This window comes from Schistocerca gregaria, chromosome X (assembly GCF_023897955.1).
Source record: "Schistocerca gregaria isolate iqSchGreg1 chromosome X, iqSchGreg1.2, whole genome shotgun sequence".
Classification (NCBI taxonomy): domain Eukaryota; kingdom Metazoa; phylum Arthropoda; class Insecta; order Orthoptera; family Acrididae; genus Schistocerca; species Schistocerca gregaria.
In genome coordinates, this window is record NC_064931.1 from 615,927,279 (window position 1) to 615,941,305 (window position 14,027).

Below are 14,027 nucleotides of genomic sequence, written 5' to 3' on the forward strand. Positions count from 1 at the left end.
ATCCATGCTTATTATAACTATCATGTCACTTTGCAGTTAGTTTCCCACCTGAGGAGCAGTGTATATTGTTTGCATTTATCATAAATTATCACTGTTTTTTGGGTTGGTTATGCAAGTCTGTTAGTGAGTGTAGCCTTGACAAAACAAGTTACTGAGTAGCTTCAGGGAACCAGAAATTTTCATCCCAGATTTTTCTCTTATTATAACATGGATGGTTATAATTCAACTTTCACTACTTGAGTCAGGGCAGACTGTATGGGTGCCCAACTTTATAGGAATTAAGTTTAGACTGTATCCCACAGGATCTGCATTGTTAGTAGTGTTAGTGTTTTGACTTGGCATTAGGTACTGGTACAGTGACATAGGGTTAAAACACAACCATGAATATGCATTATAGTTGCAGACAGTAAACAAGGCTCTGGACAATGTGAGCAGGCTTTACTCAGAAAGCTGCTTCATCAAAACAACTGCAATAGTGCTGTTGCTCTTTTCAGGTATTGATGCATTAAAGTAATATGGAAAGGTCCACTTTCTACTTTGGAGTTAAACACAATTTGGAATTTCAGATTAACTGGCAGTTTTGGGAATTGCTTGTGTGAGAGGCCAATGTCCATTTGTGCCACACATTGTTGAAGAAGTTACTGTTGTGATGGCTGAGAATGCTGGGCCCTTTCAAGTGGTGAAAGTTCAATTATAACTGTCCTGTACTTAGTTACTGGGACACAGTGATATGCACCAGGGGTGCCATCATCCAGGCACTCCAGTTGTGGAACCACACTGAGTTTCAATTATTTGCCACCTGGATGGCGCTCATAATATGGGACTGAGCACTGATTCTGCTACAAGACTGTTGAAGTGTGAGATTCATCCACTGCTATTGATATCAGCTGCCACAGGGGGCACTGATCACCAGAACAATTACCTTCTTTATGGATGCCAGATTATTCCACCAACTGCAGGATATATAGCAACATGCAGCCACTTTCAACCAGTTCACATCAGGAGTTCACAACAAAGTTCACATAGCTGTTCAGTTCCAGTTCACATGTGGCAAAGTTCACAACCAAGTGCCTGCAGTTCTACAGTTCCAGTCCCGATCAGCCAATGCTATGTTCATTCGCCACTGTATTGTTCAGTGGTAAGTGTCTAGGGAAGTTCTAATCAGAGACAGAAATGAGTAACAGTCAAACACAACAATACTGCTAAACATTTTAAATAAAATAGTGATCTCATTTTTCCTGAGGGCATGCAACTTTACTGTGTGGTTAAATGATGATGGCATCCTCTTGGTAAAATATTCAAGAGGTAAAATAGACCTCCATTTGGATCTCTTGTCAGGGACAATTCAGGAAAATGTCGTTATCAAGAGAAAGAAAACTCTACAGATCAGAGTGTGGAATGTCATATCCCTTAATTGGGCAGGTATGTTAGAAAATTTAAAAAGGGAAATGGATTGGTTAAAGTTAGATGTAGTGGGAATTAGTGAAGTTAAGTGGCAGGAGGAACAAGACTTCTGGTCAGGTGAATACAGGGTTATAAATACAAAATCAAATAGGGGTAATGCAGGAGTAGGTTTAATAATGAATAAGAAAAATAGAACTGTGGATAAGCTATGACCAACAGCATAGTGAACACATTATTGTAGCCAAGATAGACACAAAGCCTACTCCTACCACAGTAGTACAAGTTTATATACCAAGTAGTTCCACAGATGATGAAGAGATTGAAGAAATGTATGAGGCGATAAAAGAAAGTATTCAGATAGTTAAGGGAGATGAAAATTTCATAGTCATGGGGGCTGGGGTTCGATAGTAGGAAGAGGAAGAGACGGAAAAGTGGTAGGTGAATATGGACTGGGGGTAAGGAGTGAAAAAGGAAGCTGCCTGGTAGAATTTTGCGCAGAGCATAATTGGCTGAAGAATCATGAAAGGAGGTTGTATACTTGAGGACAATATTATGGAAATGGAAGAGGATGTAGATGAAGATGAAATGGGAAATATGATAGTGCGTGAAGAGTCTGACAAAGCACTGAAAGTCGAAACAAGGCCCCGGGAGTAGACAACACTCCATATAACTACTGACAGCCTTGGGAGAGCCAGCCCTGACAAAACTCTACCATCTCGTGAGCAAGATGTACGAGACAGGCAAAATACCCTCAGACTTCAAGAAGAATATAATAATTCCAATCCTAAAGAAAGCTTGTGTGAAAATTATCGAACTATCAGTTTAATAAGTCACGGTTGCAAAATACTAAAACGAATTCTTTATAGATGAATGGAAAAACTGGTAGAAGCTGACCTCAGAGAAGATCAGTTTGGATTCCTTAGAAATGTTGGGACATGTGAGGCAATACTGACCCTACGACTTATCTTAGAAGATAGATTAAGGAAAGGCAAACCTACATTTCTAGCATTTTTAGACTTAGAGAAAGCTTTTGACAATGTTGACAGGAATACTCTCTTTCAAATTCTGAAGGTGGCAGGGGTAAAATACAGGGAGCAAAAGGCTATTTACAATTTGTACAGAAAAAAAGGTGGCAGTTATCATAGTAGAGGGACACAAAAGAGAACCAGTGATTGAAAAGGGAGTGAGACAGGGCTGTAGCCTATCCCTGATGTTATTCAATCAGTATATTGAGCAAGCAGTAAAGGAAACAAAAGAAAAATGTGGAGTATGAATTAAAATCCGTGGGGAAGAAATAAAAACTTTGAGGTTTGCTGATGACATTGTAATTGTATTGGAGACATCAGAGGACCTGGAAGAGCAGTTGAATGGAATCGACAGTGTCTTGAAAGGAGGATATAAGATCAACATCAACAAAAGCAAAATGAGGATAATGGAATGTAGTTGGATTAAATCGGGTGATGCTGAGGGAATAATTAGATTAGGAATTGAGGCACTTAAAAGTAGTAGATTAGTTTTGCTGTCTGGGGAGCAAAATAACTGATGATGGTCGAAGTAGAGAGGATATAAAATGTAGGCTGGCTCTGGCAAAAAAAGAGTTTCTGAAGAAGAGGAATTGTTTAACATCAAGTATAGATTTCAGTGTCAGGAAGTCTTTTCCAAAAGTATTTTTATGGAGTGTAGCCATGTATGGAAGTGAAACATGGTCAATAAATTGTTTAGACAAGAAGAGAGTAGAAGCTTTCAGAATGTGGTGCTGCAGAAGAATGCTGAAGATTAGGTGGGTAGATCACATAACTAATGAGGAGGTACCGAATGGAATTGGGGAGAAGAGGAACTTGTACCACATCCTGTCTAAAAGAAGGGATCAGTTGGTAGGATATGTTCTGATGCAATAAGGGATCACCGGGTGGGGGAGGGGGGGATGTTTAGAGGAGCAGTGGCTCAAATTCAGGAGTCTGGTTGACCAACCACTGGATATTTACATAGCTAGCAGAAAAATTCATGATAAGAGGGATCCTCCATGGTCTAGCCTTTAATGAAACGTCTAAAGAAACGATGACTAATGCACAGAAGTTGTAAAACAAATCATAGAGCTATAGATAAAGTGTCACCAAATGAAAGGCATGTGATCATCAAAAAGCCAGTGTATGAAACCTTCAATGACTACCATAGCAGAATCTTACCAAAAGACATCTTACAAAACTAAAAGAAATTCAGATTACATGTTAAGGCTGTTAGTGACGCCACATTTTTCTGTCCAAAAACTCATAGAAGATGTAACAACCAAAACTGAGGGCACCAAAGCAAAAGAAGAGATGCTGATCTCAATTTTGAAATTTTTTGTTACAGTAGAAGATCCAAGAGTACTGCTTCAGCTTAATTGTTGCTCCACTCCAAAGGTGATCAACAATGGTGTTAATGGTAGTGAAATCACTAAAAATGAACAAGGCCCAGAGATTGAGAGGTATCCCTGTCAGATTTTATAGAGAACTGATAGCTGATTAAACCTGTCTTTTAACAATAATATACTGTAGATCCCTCAAACAAAACACTGTTAACTGGAGGAAAGTGTAGCTCACAACTTTCTACAATAAAAACAGTAGACATACCCCAAAAAGCTACTGTCCAAGATCACTGACAACTTAGAACAACATTTGATGTCAAATATAATGAGTTATCACAAATAACATGACCTCCTCCATGCCAAACAGCATGGGTTCTGAATAATTGCCCATGCAAAACCTATCTCATACTCTTTTCACATAACATTCTGAAAGCCATGCTTTCAGGCTCTAAGGTGGATGAAGTATTTCCAACTCAAGAAAAGTATATGACTCAGTACAACCTGATCTTTATTAATTGAAGTAAGATCATGTAGAGTATCAAACAAAAATTTTAATTGAATTTAGAGTTTCTTGTCAGGCAGAATGAGGCAAGTCATCTGGGATGGAAAACTATCAAAAGATATAAAAATAACTTCAGGCATGTCCCAAAAAAGTTTTTTGGGGCCTTCCCTGTTCATATTAAGAGTAACCTGATACTTTTTGCTTATCTATTACTCAAATGAAGTACTATCTGAAGCATACCAGCAGATACTGAATCAGATCTTGGTAAGATTTCGAGGTGATGCAAACATGGGCACCGTGCTTCAAACACAAAATTGTGCACTTCACTAAATGCAAAAGTGTAATATGTTATGGTTATAATACCAATGACTCACAACTGGAATCAGTCAGCTAATAAAAATACCTGGGTGTATCAGCTAGTGAGGAAATGAAACAGAATGACCTTTTAAGATCAATCATATGTAAAGAAGCTGTCAGAATTTGCTTCATTGGTAGCATATTGTGAAAAAAGTCATTCTATAAAGGAGGCCACTAAAAATCTCTTATGGATCCATTCTAGAATACTTTCTAAATGTAAATGCTTTGTGGCTAGGGCCTCCCATCGGGTAGACCATTTGCCCGGTGCAAGTCTTTCGAGTTGACGCCACTTCAGCGACTTTCATGTCAATGGGAATGAAAGGATGATGATAAGGACAACACAAGGCCCAATCCCTGAGCCGGAAATCAAATCCAGGCCGTTAGGTATGACATTCCATCGCACTGACCACTTAACTACCAGGGGCGGACTACTCTCTAAATTATACGATGCATAGGACAGACACATACAAAGAAGAACAGCAAGGTTGGTCACAGGTTTACTCCCATGAGAACATCATAGAAATGCTGAAAATCTTTGCCTTGCAAAGAGATGATGACAGATGCCAACTACCATGGGAAAGTTCTGTTTAGAAAGTTTCAAAAACCAAAATAAAATCTGGAATCTGGGAATATACCACAGCTCCCTATGTAGGGCCTATTGCTTCTGCATTGTTTGTCTAAACAAGGGTAGACTAAATACAGCACAGGAGTCCTGTAGTGTTGGGGGCTAGAACAGACCTACAATAATTCCTGCCTGTCTTAAGAGGTGACTACAGTGAAATCCCTATTATGCATTTCCATGCAGTCCATACTTAAAAAAACGCAAAATTGAGGACAATTCAGAATTGAGGAAAATGTTAAACCCCCCCCCCCCCCCAAAAAAGTAATAATGCATTGTATAATCTGTCTAAGTGTAGAAAATTATACAATGTTTATACAACAGTTTGTGGTATTGAATTTCATCAGTTCTTTAAAAAAATCACAGATGTGTAACAGCAAGTAAAAACTCATCAAAAAAATGAAATTGGTATCTCTGTACAAGGTAATTGAGCTGTTTCTCAACAAGCTATGGCTACAAATTCTATGTTCAAAACACATGTTTTTGGGAGATCATCCTTTGCACTCACCCAGAAAAAAGCAAAAATTGATGAACACGTTGAATTAAGCAAGAAACATCACAGCAGCCGAGTGGTTAAACCATAAACATAAATGTGGACATCTGCTTAGTGAGATACTTTGTCACCATTGTTGTTATTGTTAAATGCTTTTCTTATGAGCCGTACTTCATATGCTCACCACCATTAAAGTATTATTTCAGGCTTGAGAGAAACAGAGACGTGAAAAAATGAGTTTACTTCCCCAGTTGACATTACAAGCTTATTAGGAGTTGGCTCAGTGAATTTGCATACACTGTGTAAAATTTAATTTTGAAAGAAAGCTCAAATGCTACTGTTTCGCTTCATGTCCTCTGTCACTGCTACCAATCTTTACGATCTACAGTATGTGGTGTGTGTGGTGCGAAGTACATAAATGAGTAGTGTATGTAGTTGTTGCTACTGTATCATGACAGATTTGAATGTGAAAGTCTTTAAAATTTGCTGTTGCAAAACCCTTGATCTATTTCCGTGGGAAATCTTTGTCATAGCACATCATCTGCATGAAAAGTACATTTTCAGGACTTCACAAAATGCTTTCACCACTTCCTACACTCCTGTCACTGAAGGGCCACTCCCCGTCTCCACACATCAAGTAAGTGAGCTCATTTTATTTGTGTTAGTGTGGTGTGGTGGCTGTGCTGGTTATTGGGAGACTTAATAGTTGCCAACCAATAAGATTCACCAGCCAGAAATGGGCAACATTTCATTTATTGTGACAGAGCATATTCTTCAAGACAGCATTTGAATTTAAGAGGTTGATGATTGATTTTGGTGCTGAATACAGTGCACCAGAAATACATGCAAAAGGATGAGACTGAGTTTTAATTGGCACAAGAAAAGGTGGTGGTTGGGCCCCTTTGTCAAGTATTGGCTTGGTCCGAAACACTTGTGTCCACTGTCTTGTTTTTCAATTATCGCTGTAGTACCTAGCAATAGTTGTATCATAACTGTGTGGTAAAGCTAAATGTTGCAAGTTTTGTTGGCAACACCATTCGTGGATTACGGAAGCATTTCCTGTCTCACATTTCCCCTCTCCACAACAGCCTAAAATATTCCCTTAATTCTGCCACCATTTGTAGGGTGAACCATCTGTCTTTTGAGCCACTTGTAACTTGTTCAGTTGCATCAAATGACAGTTGAAAGAAAACAGGATGATGCCAAGTGAAACATCGAGTAAAAACTTAGAATCATGGTAAACCTTACTAGGAAGAAATGTAAAATTGAGGAATTTTTAGCATTGATCTTGTGGGTTTTTCACATGGGCTATGAATTTATGGTGTAGAATCACGAGAAACGTAAAATCGGAGAATATAAATCGGGATTACATTGTAAAAGGAGTCTTATACCCAGTCAAGCATTTACATTGCTGACTTGGCTATTATGAAGACAACTCAGTTTTTGCTCAGATAACATAATCTTCAACTTTTTGGTTTAATTGCTTATGGTTTTCTTTTTGGGTTTGGCCTCCACTTTTCTAAACTTCACAGAAGTGCAGGAAGAACAGCTTACAGGGTGTACAATCTATCCACCACATGCTGTGACACCATGCACCTACTATTAGAGTGGATTTATGACTGCATCCGATAACCAACATGGTAACTCTGTCTCAGGGGGTTGGGAGGGGGGGGGGGGGGTGGAGCATAATGTACCCTCATGGTTGTAGCCCCTTACACTGCAGGGATTTCACTGCTGATGCCTGCGCAGCAAACTGCCAAATGTATGCCAACAAGGAGGTGCCTATCCGACCTGGTGCACTGGGACTGAGGACAATGGCTAATATGCTAGCTACCTTTGTCATCTTGGGTTGCGTCCATGGAGAGAGTCTCCAATTTGAATGAGAGACGTCAGGGTGGACGATCTGAGTTAAATGCATCAAAATTACTCACACTGGTGGCCATGTGAACATGGCTATCTCAGCAGTTCCAAAACAAGATTTCAATGGAGCGACTTACACTGAGGTGACAAAAGTCATGGGATAGTGATGAGAACATATACAGATGGCAGTAGTACCATATACAAATGGAATAAAAGGACACTGCTTGGCAGAGCTGCCTTTCACACTCATGTAATCACGAGAAAAGGTTTACGACATGATTGTGACCGCATTATGTGAATTAAATGACTTTGAATGCAGAATGGTAGTTTGAACTAGATGAATAGGGCATTCTATTTTGGAAATTGTTTGTGAATACGGTATTTTGAGATCCACAATGTCAAGAGTGTACCGAGAATTCCAAATTTCAGGCATTACCTCTCACTACGGTCTTCACTTAACGACCAAGAGCAGTGATATTTGTGTAGAGTGGTCAGTGCTAACAGACAAGCAACACTGCATGAAATAACTGTAGAAATCAATGTCGGACATACGATGAATGTATTCGCTGGACAGTGTTGAAAATTTGGCAGTAATGGGCTATGGCAGCAGATGATCGACACAGGTGCCTTTGCTAACAACACGGCATTGCCTGTCATTGGCTCATAATCATATCAGTTGGACCCTAGATGACTGGAAAATAGTGGTCTGATCAAGTGAGTCCTGATTTCAGTTGATAATAACTGCTGGTAGGGTTCAGGTGTAGCACAGACCTTACGAAGCCATGGACCCAAGTTGGCAACAAGGCATTGTGCAAGGTGGTGGTGGCTCCATGATGGAGGGGCCTGTGTTTACATGGAATGGACTGAGTCCTCTGGTCAAACTGATCTGACCATTAACTAGAAATGGTTATGTTCAGCTACTTGGAGATCATTTGCAGCCATTCATGGACTTCATTTTTGTGGATAAGAATACACCATGTCAATGGTCCACAATTGTTTGCAATTTGTTTTGAAGAATATTATGGACAATTCAAGCAAATGATTTGGCCACCCAGATTGCCCAACATGAATCCCATTGAAAATTTATGGGACATGATCGAGATGCCAATTGAGGCACAAAATCCTGCACCAGCAACATTTTCATGAGTATGAACAGCTATAGAGGCAGCATGTCATAGTAATTCTGCAGAGGACTTCCAACGACTTGTTGAGTCCATGTCACATTGAGTTTCTGCACTACACTGTGCAAAAGGAGGTCTGACACAATATTAGGAGGTACCATATGACTTGTCACCTCAGTGTATAATAATTTGATGGCATTTTCACCACTGGCCACGCCATGGGATGAAGTCAGGCAAGGAGAAATGCAGGTAGATACTTTAACTAGCTCTTGGTATGCACCATAAACAATTGATAATCTTTTTCAACAACAAAAGTGCTTTTCTTTGGAAATATTGAGGATATGTTTAGCAAAGTTGCTGCAATTGCTATTGATCAAAACTTTGAATGCTAACCAATCACAGATATTTCAGGCCTGTGAAAAACTTGGGAATATACCAGGAACAGTCGCTCCTCATAACAAACTCAAGAGGATTCAAGGCTTCATCTTCCCTTGGTACCTAATTCTCCAAACAGATGAAAAATTGCATGCTAATTAGAGTGGTGTGGAGCCCATTTTGTTTGTTGCATTCAGAGAAGACCTAAGGCTAATATGGTGGACACTGGAGTTTTTATCGTAACATTTGATGGAAGAATTTCATCTGAGAAAGTCAAGGTCAGGTTTATAGGCATGGTGTTAAACCCTACTTCCCTCCACCTAAAAGATGCTTAAGGTGCCTGAGGTTTGGACACAGGTCCTCTATTTACTTATGAGGCTACTTGTGAGACAACTAGAAGGATAATGTATGAGGGTGGCCCTTGAAAACAACCCCTAAATGTATAAACTCCCTAGAACACCACCTATTTGTTCACTGACATGTTCAGTTTTCAAGGGAGAGAAGAAAATCAAGGAATATGAAATGCTTGACCACCTGTCAGATCAGAATGCGTAGAAAAAGTTTGAATTTTTCCACCCAGTCTACATGATGACATCAAACTTTGCAGACACTGTGATGAAACCTACAACTAATACAATGACAACAAGGTATCAAAAGAATAATTTTCTGTCAAGGGAGAGGACACTAGCTTCCTCAGCTCCCAAACCAACAGCACCAGTGGTAACCAACCCCCCAGCACAGTAATTTGTACATCTGTTGAGGTGTCCCCATCCCAGGAGGAAACAGACCAACAGTCTATCACAAATCCTTGCACAAACACCTAAAGAACCTGAGGTTTGGACAAATTTGTCCTCCCATTTACTAATGAAGCTACTGGTGGGACAGGCAGAAGGACAGCACATGAGGTTGGACCTTGTAGACAATTTCTGCATGCGTAAACTGCTCAGAACACCATCCCTTTTCTCACTGACATATTCAGTTTTCAAGAGGGAGAATAAAATTGAGTAATTGTTGAGAGAGCAACAGAAGGATGATGCTTAAGAAAGGTCTTCTTCTGTCCCAGAAATCAAGACAGGGAAATCCTCAAAGAAATCAATACCCTACAGCAACAAGAAGGAAAAATTGAAAGTGGAATCAAATTCTGCTGGTTTTGGTTGATCTAGTGCCCACCCTCCCTGGGGTTGAATCTATGAATACTGATGTAGAACCACACATTCAGATGGATCATGACTTAACTGTAAAGTAATTTGTACTCCTGTTTCCCCTTTGCTGCTTTGCCAAATCCCAGTCTCATGTTCTTTCAGTGGACTTGTAATGGCTACCATCACCACCTTGCTGATCTTCATCTACATCTACATATATGTGATTACTCTGCTATTCACAATAAAGTGCTTGGCAGAGGGTTCAATGAACCACCATCAAGCTGTCTCTCTACCATTCCAATCTTGAACGGCATGGGAAAAAGGAGCACTTAATTTTTTATGCGTGAGCCCTGATTTCTCTTATTTTATTGTGATGATCATTTCTCCCTATGTAGGTGTCTGCCAACAGAATCTCATAGTTCACAAATAACGCATTTTGCCACTGTTGCAGTGTCTGTAGGCTTCAGTCCACTTCTTTATCAGACATCACAAATGCCTGACAACATACAAATAAATTCCATTCACTAATCAACCTGATTCTACCCACAATACTGTTTTCACTTCAAGCTGCAGCCATATTGTAGTCCATTTCATTGTAAAATATTAAATACAGTACCGGTTAGTATAAAAATCCACTTTATAAATATAATAGAGGGCCATCTAATTTAGTGCGCTCGTGTCATACAATTCAGACTGCTGCCTCACTGCTTCCAGTGATCTTCCATTCTTTTTTATAAATTTTAACAAAAGAAATAATGAAACCAAGCAATTTATAAGAAATAACAAACAACTGATATCAACAACAACAAAACGAAAACTCAAGATCTGCGTGTGGCCATGTATAAGGAGGCAATGAGCTTGGGGTCATGTGATAAACAACAGATGGATGACATCAACAGTCAGATCTTATCTTCCAGAGAAACCTTGACAGTGCTGTGACGTGACAGGATGGCTAGTTTGATGCCACCATTTGAAATGCATTGCAGAATGTTTTGACAGGCCAGTGTGAAGGCGAGTTCTCGCTGGCTCTCACATCGTGTCATGTCCTGTCCTATCAAAACATTCTGCAATGTATTTCAAGTGGCAGCATCCACACAGCCGTCATTTCCTGTCACATCTTGGCACCATCAAGGTTTCTCAGCAAGAAAGTTTTGATGGCTGATGTAATCCATCCAGTGGTGATTATATGACCTCAAAGTTCATTTCCTCCAAATACACAACCAGCTGCAGATCTCCATATTTCGTTTTGTTCCGGTTTTAGTGGTTAATACCAGTTGTGTTTTTTATTTGTTATTTGTTATAAAATTGTTTCATTCCATTATTCCTCTTGTTAAAATTTATAATAAATGATGAAATATTAATGGAAGTAGTGAGGCAGCAGTCTATTATACATGTAAAGTAGATTTTTATACATATCCATACTGTATTTAATATTTTACAATGAAATTGGCTGCAGTGTGGCTGCAACTTGAATTGAAAACAGTACTATGGGTAGAATCTGGCTGATTAGTGAGTGGAATTTGTTTGTACATTACTGGCCATTAAAATTGTTACACCAAGAAGAAATGCAGATGATAAATGGGTATTCATTGGACAAATATATTATACTAGAACTGACATGTGATTACATTTTCACACAATTTGTGTGCATAGATCGTGAGAAATCTGTACCCAGAACAACCACCTCTGGCCGTAATAATGGGCTTGATACGCCTGGGCATTGAGTCAAACAGAGCTTGGATGGTGTGTACAGGTACAGCTGCCCATGCAGCTTCAACACGATATTACAGTTCATCAGGAGTACTGAATGGCGTATTGTGACAACTCAGTTGCTCGTCCACCATTGACCAGACGTTTTCAATTGGTGAGAGATCTGGAGAATGTGCTGGCCAGGGAAGCAGTCGAACATTTTCTGTATCCAGAAAGGGCCATACAGGACCTGCAACATGCGGTCCTCCATTATCTTACTGAAATGTAGGGTTTCGCAGGGATTGAATGAAGGGTAGAGCGATGGGTCATAACACATCTGAAATGTAACATCCACTGTTCAAAGTGCCATCAATGCGAACAAGAGGTGACCGAGACGTGTAACCGATGACACCCCATATCATCACGCCGGGTGATACGCCAGTATGGCGATGCCGAATACATGCTTCCAATGGGCGTTCACTGCGATGACGCCAAACATGGATGTGACCATCATGGTGCTGTAAACAGAACCTGGATTCATCTGAAAAAATGACGTTTTGCCATTCGTGCACCCAGGTTTGTTGAGTACACCATCACAGTCACTCCTGTCTGTGTTGCAGCGTCAAGGGTAACCACAGCCGTGGTCTAAGAGCTGATAGTCCATGCTGCTGCAAACATCGTCGAACTGTTCGTGCTGATGGTTGTTGTCCTCCAAACGTCCCCATCCGTTGACTCAGGTATTGAGACGTGTCTGCACAATCCATTACAACCATGTGGATAAGATGCCTGTCATCTCGACTGCTAGTGATACAAGGCCATTGGGATCCAGCACGGCGTTCCGTATTACCCTCCTGAACCCACCGATTCCATATTCTGTGAACAGTCATTGGATCTCGACCAATGCGAGCAGCAATGTTGCGATACGATAAACCGCAATCACGAGAGGCTACAATCTGACCTTCATCAAAGTTGGAAACATGACGATACGCATTTCTCCTCCTTACATGAGGCATCACAACAACCTTTCACCAGGCAATGCTGGTCAACTGCTGTTTGTGTATGAGAAACTGGTTGGAAACTTTCCTCATGTCAGCACGTTTTAGGTGTCACCACTGGTGCCAACCTTGTGTGAATGCTCTGAAAAACTAATAATTTGCATATCACAGCATCTTCTTCCTGTCGGTTAAAGTTTGCAGTTGTAGCACGTCATCTTCGTGGTTTAGCAATTTTAATGGCCAGTAGTGTATGTTGTCAGGCATTTGATACATCTGATAAAGAAATAGACTGAAACCTTCAGACACTGCAAAAGTGGTAAAATGCATTATTTGTGAACTATAAGTAAGGTAATGTATCAGAGTTGTTTGTTTAAATATGCGTTTATGATAGGCTTATTTAATGTTAAATATCTCTATGGATTGTGTGTGAAACAGTTTTGTGGGCATCAGTGGTAAATATTTATGTGATTTCACTAGCTAACCCCACCGAGAGAGATGGCGCAGTGGTTATCACACTAGACTCGCATTCAGGAGGATGACAGTTCAAACCTGCATTTGGTCGTACTGATTTAGGCTTCCTGTGATTTACCTAAATTGCTTCAGGCAAATGGTGGTATGGTTCCTTTGAAAGGGCACAGCCGATTTCCTTCCCCATCCTTCCCTAGTCCAAGCTCATGCTCTGTCTCTAAAGACCTCATCCTTGACAGGACGCGTCTACTAGCCAACCCGAGTTGAAATAAGGCACTCGAACTATTAAAAGCCAAATACAAGAAGAAAAAAAAAAAACTGGAAATCTTGAAGGAAAATGTACTGAAGGAGGTATGACTATTCCGTAAAAATTTACTCTGAACTAGCAACGAAACTTACTCTTGTTGTTGTTGTGGTCTTTTGTCTGAAGACTGGTTTGGTGCCGCTCTACATGCTACTCTATCCTCTGCAAGCCTCTTCATCTCTGAGTAACTACTGCTACTTACATCCTTCTGAATTTCCTTACTGTATGCACCTCTTGGCCTCCCTTTACAGTTTTCCCCCCATACTTCCCACCAGTACTAAATTGGTGATCCCCTGATGCCTCAGAATGTGTTCTACCAAATGATCCCTTCTTCTAGTTAGGTTGTGCCAC